Below are 9744 nucleotides of genomic sequence, written 5' to 3' on the forward strand. Positions count from 1 at the left end.
AACTCCGCGAGTCGCAGAGTTTTTTTTTTTTTTTTGAACATCTTATACTAATTAAAACAATTAAGTAATTAATTTTAAAATTTTGTTTCCCTTGTTATTTAGGACGAGGTCGTTTCGGATCGATGTCCTAGTCCGTTCCTCGACAAAATTTTAAAATTTGTCTTTTTGTAGCGATTGTTTTAAAAGCTAAGATTTTTGGGTTTTTTTAATGTTTTTCGCATACTTTAATTCAATAAGATTAAAAATAATGATAATAAAAGTTCTCGTCCCTCCCTCGGGTAAAGCAATTTCGGTTCAAAGACCTAGTCTTCAACTTACGAAGAAGTTTAAAAATCATATTTTTAACTTAATGAGATAAAGTAAATTTTTGTTTTTAAATTCACACAACTTAAATATAAAATTCAAAATTAATATTAAAAATTCACACCAAACTTACAATTTAAAATGCATAAAATTAAAATTCATATTTTAAAAATTAAAAATTCACACCAAACTTAATTTAAAAATTCATATTATAAATTCACACCAAACTTAATTTAAAAATTCATATTATAAATTCACACCAAACTTATATTAATTTTTCAAGTATTTCCAATTTTAAATATATTGATTTTACAAACTTTACAATATTAATTTAAGATTTATATATTAATTTTAAAAACATGGTAAAAATAAAATTAAAAATCTTTTTGGCTTTTTATCCCACTTTTATCAATCAAATATTATCAAAAATATGCACCCCTCTTTTTGGTAAAGTAATTTCGGTTCCAAGACTAATTTAACTCATGACGAATTTTTGAAATATTTTGGGTTGATTGATTAAAGATATTTATACCTTAAGAAAAAACGTTAAATTTCGCAGTGATTTAATATATTTTTGAATGATATCAATAATTTCGGTCGCCAAACCTAATTTTATTCAATACCAATTTAATACTTTATAGCGAACCAATTAGCGTTTATTATCAAAAGGTTAAAAATAAAAATAAAAAATAAAGACTGTACAGACTTACCTGTGAAATAGATTTCTTAGTTATATGATCTATCCCATTCATAAGATAGTCGGTTTAATTGGTTTTCCATGGCTACATAGGCGTAACCTCGAGCATTCAGTGTCTTTTCTTCTAAACATATGAACGGTCCGTCTCTGCATAAAGTAACAAATTCGGTATTTGAATAGGTTTGATTATTTGAACATTTACCTCCATGTGACCATTTTCCGCATTTGTGACATCTTTCTAGGTGTCGTGCTCTTCTTTTCGCTGCGGATTTTGATTTTCCTTTACCAAATTGTAACTTATTATCTTCGCATCTGGATTCTTTTCTAACTCCGTCCAATCTTTCTCTGATTACTGATACTATTTCACTCGGAAGTGTGTCATTATTACGTTTAGTGATCAAAGCGTGTAGCATTAGACCATGGTTTAGTTCACAGGCAGTCTTCATTTTGTAAAAACCTAAAAAAAATAAAAATTCAGAATGGAGGGAGAAGACTAGTTCTTTAGGGTCTGCTAGGGAAAGACCATTCGGGTTCCATTTTTGAGAACTACACGAAAACAGACAATCTAACTCTAACAGAAATACATATTATCCTTTAAAGACTTGATTCTCCCCACACTTAGTTAGCTGTGGTGTCGAAATTGTGATTAACTTCGTTGTCGACTTCCATCGGACTATCTATGTAGTGTTTAACTCTGTGACCATTAACTTTAAATTCAATCCCATTTGAATTTATTAATTCTATTATTTCGTATGGAAAAACTCTTTTAACTATGAATGGTCCAGACCATCTTGATTTCAATTTTCCAGGAAATAGCTTGAATCGTGAATTGAAAAGAAGAACTCTGTCTCCTTCCTTAAATTCTTTTGAACTTCTGATTCTTTTATCATGCCATTTCTTCGTTCTTTCTTTATAGATTAACGAATTATCGTATGCTTCATGTCTTAATTCTTCTAATTCGTTTAGTTGACTTAATCGTAGACGTCCGGCTTCATGTAAATCAAGATTACATGTCTTCAAAGCCCAAAATGCTTTGTGTTCAATTTCTACTGGAAGATGACATGCTTTTCCATAAACAAGTCTAAAAGGTGTGGTTCCAATTGGAGTTTTGTAGGCTGTTCTAAAAGCCCAGAGTGCATCCTCCAATTTAATGGACCATTCCTTCGGATTTGATCCTACGGTTTTCTCTAGAATACGTTTTAAAGCTCGGTTGGTATTTCCAACTTGTCCACTTGTTTATGGATGATATGCGGTGGAGATTTTATGAGTTACTCCATATCTTTTAAGAACTTTCTCAAGTTGATTATTACAAAAATGAGTACCCCGATCACTTATTAAAGCTTTCGGTGTTCCAAGCCTTGCAAAAAGACGTTTTAAAAAGTTGACTACAACTCGTGCATCGTTAGTTGGGAGAGCTTGTGCTTCCACCCATTTAGATACATAATCAATGGCTACGAGTATATATAGATTATTATGAGATTTTGGAAATGGACCCATAAAGTCAATACCCCAAATGTCAAATACTTCACATACTTGTATGACATTTTGTGGCATTTCATCACGTTGACTTATTTTTCCGGCCCTTTGACAAGCATCACAGGATTTGCAAAGAAGGTGTGCGTCTTTGTAAATTGTAGGCCAATAGAATCCAGCATCATAAACTTTTCTTGCTGTTAGTTGAGGCCCATAATGCCCTCCTGTTGGTCCTGTGTGACAATGGTTTAATATTTTACTAGCTTCATCTCCAAATACACATCGGCATATTATTCCATCGGGACAACTTTTAAACAAATGTGGATCTTCCCAAAAATAGTGTTTTATATCACTGAAGAATTTCTTTCGTTTTTGGTACGATAATCCTTTTTCAAGGAATCCACAAACTAAGTAGTTTGCATAGTCTGCAAACCATGGAATTTCTTTATAATCTATCTTCAATAGATATTCATCAGGAAAGTTGTCTTGTATGGCCGATTCATTTAGAACTTCTAACTCAGGATTTTCAAGACAAGAAAGATGATCAGCGGCGAGATTTTCTGCTCCTCTTTTATCTCGGATTTCAATATCAAACTCTTGTAAGAGTAAGATCCAACGGATTAATCTTGGTTTAGCATCTTGTTTTGAAAATAGGTATCTAAGAGCAGAATGGTCGGTATAGACCACCGTTTTTGCTAGAACGAGATATGATCGAAATTTGTCAAAAGCAAAGACAATAGCAAGGAGTTCTTTTTCAGTAGTTGTATAGTTCGTTTGTGCTCCTTGTAACGTCTTACTAGCATAATATATAGGTTGAAATCTTTTTTCAATCCTTTGTCCTAAAACGGCTCCCATTGCAAAATCACTTGCATCGTACATTAGTTCAAATGGTAGATTCCAATTTGGTGTTATCATGATCGGTGCATTAGTTAGTTTTTCTTTAAGAATATTAAAAGATTTGATACACTCATCTGAAAAGATGAATGGAGCATCCTTTTCTAGGAGTTTATTCATAGGAGTGGCAATTTTAGAAAAATCTTTTATGAAACGTCGGTAAAAACCGGCATGCCCTAGAAAACTCCTAACTCCTCTAACATTGGTGGGATGTGGAAGTTTAGCAATTACATCTACTTTAGCTCTATCCACTTCAATTCCTTCTTTGGAAATTTTATGACCCCTTCTTTAACCATGAAATGGCATTTCTCCCAATTAAGTACTAGATTTGATTGTTCGTATCTAATAAGCATTCGTTCCAGATTAACTAGACATGATTCAAATGTATCACCGAAGACTGAAAAGTCATCCATGAAAACTTCCATGCATTCTTCTATCATGTCGTGAAAAATCGCCATCATACACCTTTGAAAGGTTGTAGGGGCGTTGCAAAGTCCAAATGGCATGCGTTTGTAAGCAAAACTACCATAAGGGCACGTGAATGTGGTTTTCTCTTGATCTTAGGGTGCTATTGGAATTTGAAAATATCCGGAAAATCCATCTAGAAAACAATAGTAACTATTTCCGGCTAATCTTTCCAACATTTGATCAATGAAAGGTAAGGGAAAGTGATCTTTTCTGGTGGCGTCATTTAATTTTCTATAATCAATACACACACGCCATCCTGTTACAGTCCTAGTAGGAATAAGCTCATTTTTCTCATTTGTAATGACAGTCATGCCACCCTTCTTAGGCACGCATTGAACTGGGCTTACCCATGGACTATCAGAGATTGGATAAATTAGACCTACATCTAGCAGTTTAATAATCTCTTTCTTAACTACATCTTGCATATTAGGATTTAGTCTTCGTTGGCGTTGCACATACGTTTTATGACCTTCTTCCATAAGGATTTTATGTGTGCAATACGAAGGACTTATTCCTTTAATATCATGAATCTTCCATGCAATGGCTGGTTTATGAGCTTTCAACACAGAAATGAGTTGTGATTTCTCATTTTCAGTAAGAGAAGACGATATTATTACAGGTAATTCAGATTCACCATGTAAATAAGCGTATTCTAAATGGTTTGGAAGTGGCTTTAACTCTAATTTCGGAGGTTCTTCTATCGATGATTTGTATCGATATCTGTCTTCTTCTTTTAACATTTGAATTTATTCTGTTGTTGGTTCATATCCATTAGCTATAAGTTAAGCTAACATTTCAGCTTCATCAATTGGTTCATTACCTTCTCCTAAAGAACATTCTCCTGTTCCTTGTATTTCTGGAAATTCTTCTAATAATTCTGCATGTGCATTTATAGTTTGAATATAATAACATGTATCATCTGCAGATTGCGGTTGTTGCATTGCTCTATCAACTGAAAAGGTAACACTCTCGTCCTCTATACTTAAGGTCAATTTCTTACCGAACACGTCTATCATTGCTTTAGCCGTGTTTAAGAATGGTCTTCCTAATATGAGAGGAACTTGAGAATCTTCTTCCATGTCCAGAACAACAAAATCTACTGGAAATACTAAAGTACCAACTTTAACTAGCATGTTCTCCATTATCCCTCTAGGATATTTTATTGATCTATCGGCTAGTTGTATGCTTATTCTGGTTGGTTTCAATTCTCCAAGGTCTAGATAATTTTTCTGGTATCTTATTCAACAGCACTGCTGAACAATTAGCATTCATAGTAACAGCCGAGAGTTCTTCCATTTTCTTTCTATTTGAGATTAGATCTTTCAAGAATTTAGCATATCTAGGCATTCCTGAAATCACATCAATGAAAGGAAGATTTACATTTATCTGTTTAAACATATCCAAGAATTTGGATTGCTCGGCTTCAAGTTTCTCTTTCTTCATTTTACTCGGGTAAGGAAGTGGTGGTTGGTATGGTTTAACATAAGGTTTATCCTTAGCTGTGTTATCTTCATTAATCTTTTCAACTACCGGTTCTTTTTCCTTATTTTGATTAGGTTGGGGTTCTTGTGGAGTAGGAATAGCTTCATCAGAAGTTACAGGTATTTCAGGTGGTTTAAGTGTTGTACCACTTCTTGTGGTAATGGCTTTAGCTGTTTCATTCCGGGGGTTAGCGTTTGTATCACTAGGTAGACTTCCCGGTTTTCTTTCACCTATTAACCTTGCTAGGTTACTTACTTCTTGTTCCAAATTTTGAATAGAAGCTTGTTGATTTCTAAATGCTTGAGCATTTTGTTCATTAGTTTGTTTCTGAGATGTGAAAAACTGCGTTTGAGTTTCAACTAGCTTCGTCATCATATCTTCTAAATTCGGCTTTTTATCCTCGGTTTGTTGTGGTGGTTTGTTTTGGAAATTAGGTCTTTGCTGATTGTAAGTATTATTGGATACTTGTTGATTGCTAGGACCTTGTTGGTTGTTGTATGGAATATTTCGGTTATAATTCTGGTTTTGATTGTAAATCGGTCTTGGCGGTTGATAATTATTCTGATAATTATTTCCAGGCCTTTGGTTTATGTATGAAATATTCTCTCTTTGTTCCATTGTTAATTCAATACTGAGACAATCTTTTGTCAAATGTGGTCCTCCACACTGCTCACAACTAATCCGTATTGAGTGATTATCCTTAGTCATCTTTTCCAATCGTCTCTCGACAGCATCTATCTTTGCGGAAATGGAATCTAAGTCATGGCTAGAATCGGCTCTAGCTGCTTTAGATGATCTAACGACATCTTTTTCTTGGTGCCACTCATGTGAGTGGGAAGCAGTGTTATCAATAATTTTGTAAGCATCAGTTTCGGTTTTCTTCATAATAGAACCACCAGCTGCTATATCTATGTCTTTCCTTGTAGTGATGTCGCATCCTTGGTAGAATATTTGTACTATTTGACAGGTGTCTAAACCATATTGCGGACATCCTTTTAATAACTTTCCAAATCTTGTCCACGCCTCATATAGAGTTTCATTCGGTTTCTGTGTGAACGTAACAATTTCTCCTTGAAGTCTTACGGCTTTAGATGCAGGAAAGAATTGTTTAAGAAATTTTTCAACTAAAACGTCCTATGTATCAATCGCCCCTTCAGGTAATGATTCCAACCAATCTTTGGCTTCTCCCTTTAAAGTCCAGGGAAATAACATGAGATATATATGTTCATCCTCAACTTCTCGGATTTTAAATAGTGTGCAGATCCTATTAAAGGTACGTAAATGTTCATTTGGATCTTCCTTCGGCGCACCACTAAATTGGCATTGATTAGTCACCATGTGTAGAATTTGTCCTTTGATTTCATAATCTGGCGCATTAATGTCTGGATGAGTAATTGCGTGACCTTGGCCAGTGCGTTTAGCTCTCATTCGGTCTTCCATACTTAAAGGTTCCAGATTCTCCATAATTGAATTTGTTGAATCGGAATCACTAGAGGATTCTGATTTAATGGTTCGTTCCTCAACAATCTCTGTTTGAATGATTGGTGGTTCCGGAGGAAAATTTAATGGTTCAGGATCTACGAATCGTTCCTGAATATTCTCCGGATTCTCAATTGTGAGGTCGGGTTCAAAAAATAGATTATCGGAAATTTGAACTGGAGTACTTGGTCGACTGGATGAAGATTCTAAAGAAAAATCAACGGCAGTAATATTTGTTAAATGTCTTGATCTAGTTACAGGTGGTGAACGTACAAAAGGTGGTGAACGTCTTGCTCGGTGCATTCACTGAATATCCTATTAGTTTTTAAAAGGAAAGAAAAATTATAATAAGTTATCCAATCAATAGACTTTTCTGATTTTGTCCACGTTTCGAATAGCCAAAAGATGCAGCGGAGGGGCATGATTCGTTTGGTCTCAATATAATTGAGGACTGTTTGGCTCCAATAACCCAGTCCATGTACAAATCTAACTATTACTACGAACCAGAAAATTTTGATGTCTATCAATTTAACCACTTAAAATAAATTTTCGTAATTTTAAGAAATTTAGATAAGAAGTAGAATAAAAATCTATGTCCTAAAACTAGAATAGCGAGAAATAAGAAAGAAAAAGAGCGCGTCGAAAAAAGGTCGAAAAAGAAAAATGGTTGAAAAATAAAAGGTGACGGAAAAATAAAAGAAACTTATAAAACTTAAAAACACTTGACTAACCTAACCTTATTACTACAACTAACTTAAAATTATAATCGTAAATTGAGATTACTAATTGGAATGATAATTGATACATAGGTAAAAGTCGTCTAAAAATATTAAAGCTTACAGGAAAAACTAAATCCCAAATGGAAATAACTTAAAAAGAAACTAAAACTTAAAAAGGCGTCGCAAAATTCTAAAGCACCTAAATCTTAGTCTAAAGAAAAAGCACTTAAGGAATTCTACGGCAAAGCCTAAAAATCTAGAAGTAAAAATAACTATAGCAAAAACTAAGTTTAAAACTAAATATGAGCTAAAAATACAAATATTACGCTAAAACGATTTAAAAAGGGACAAAATATAAAAATATACAAAAAGTTGTAAAAAATACAATTTTTATAAAAATATTATTTTTATATTATTTATTTAATAAAACTATTAATTTTACAATTTAATTAAACTAATTTAACTAAAATATAAATTAAATAAAAAGTAAAACTAATTATAATAATAATAATTAATTAGGGTTAATAATAATAATAATTAATAATTACCCGTAATAAATGCTAAATTAGGGTTCTGTCGGTGTCAGGGTAGCTCCGCGAGTTGCGGTATTTCAAGCAGCAAACTCCGCGAGTCGCGGGGATCCAAAATTCAACTCTGGTACAGTTTTTAATTCGACGTGTTTTTTATTTTTTTTATTTTCTGTTTTATATTTTTCTGTTTTAAAATCTAAATATTTATATAATAAAAACTTATATTTAAAAACTAAAATAAAAATAGAACTACTTTATAATTTTATAAATAAAAATCGTAAAACTAGATTTATATATATATTTTATTTTTTTTCGGCTTTATATTTATAAAATATATTTATAAAATAAATTAAATAAAACTTATATTTTTACAAACTAAAGAAACTTTATAAAACTTAAATATTTATCAAACTCCTAAAAATATTTATATTTTTGATATTTTTGTTTTTCTTTTAATATTTTTGAATATTTAAAACGTATTTTTATAAAAACGAATTTTAATAAAAGTAAACTAAATTTTTTTTTTTATATATTAGCGTTGCGCTTCCGGCTTTTAAGCTAGATTGTTCCCCGGCAGCGGCGCCAAAAATACTTGATAGTTATGCGAGGTGTATATAAAATAGCTATTAATTTTAGCAGGAAATACTATTAAATACGATACAATTTTATACAAGATATTTATTTATTTAGAGAATGGATATACTTAAACCTTGCTACAACACTTATAGGCAGTGTACCTAATCGTACAGTAGTGTAGTTTTTAGTAAGTCCGGTTCGTTCCACAGGGAAAATCTTTAAACAAAGCTTAACGCTATATTAGTTTACTTTTATAAAAATACAAATATATATATAAGTAATATTATTATTATAAACGGGGTTTTTACCGTTTAATGACCGGTTTGTCGATTTTAAAACTTTAGTCGCAGTTAAAACCAAATGTAAAATATTAAAAATAAATACAAGACTTAAATTAAAGCGTAAAGTAAATAACGATAATGAAATTGCGAATAATAAAAGTGCGATAAAATAAACTTGCGATAATTAAAAAGTACGATAATTAAAAGTGAAATTAAATACAATAACAATAAAAATGCGATAATTAGAAGTGCAATTAAATATAAAATAAAGGAAATTAAATATGAAATAAAAGAATTATGCTTATTTAAACTTCCGTAATCATGATGTTTGACGTGTTGATTTTAGTTTTATGCCCATGGGTTAATTGTCCTTTGTCCTGGATTATTTAATATGTCCGTCTGGTTTTTGTCCATAACAGTCCATCAGTCATAAATATAAAGTGCGAGTGTCCTCTTCAAATTATCCTTATACCCGAAGTTAAATATTCCAACTAATTGGGGACTTAAACTGTAACAAGATTTTAATACTTTGTTTAATAATTACACCAGGATGTCGACTGAGTGTAACCCAAGGTTTTAATATTTTGTTATCAATTATACCAAGTGTCCTTGTACATAATTTCACCCCTGTTTTAATTATTCTAGTGGCTATTAATCCATTCCCGTGTCCGGTTAAATGAACGATTATTCGTACATATAAATACCCCGCCCATCGTGTCCGATCGAGTGTATATGGTAATTTATAGGGACGCCCAATTGTAAATCTTTATATTAACATTAACAAACTATCATTTAGTTAAACAAATATAAAGCCCATTAATAGCCCATAGTCTAATTTCCAC

Source organism: Rutidosis leptorrhynchoides, chromosome 2 (genome assembly GCF_046630445.1).
Source record: "Rutidosis leptorrhynchoides isolate AG116_Rl617_1_P2 chromosome 2, CSIRO_AGI_Rlap_v1, whole genome shotgun sequence".
Taxonomy (NCBI): Eukaryota; Viridiplantae; Streptophyta; class Magnoliopsida; order Asterales; family Asteraceae; genus Rutidosis; species Rutidosis leptorrhynchoides.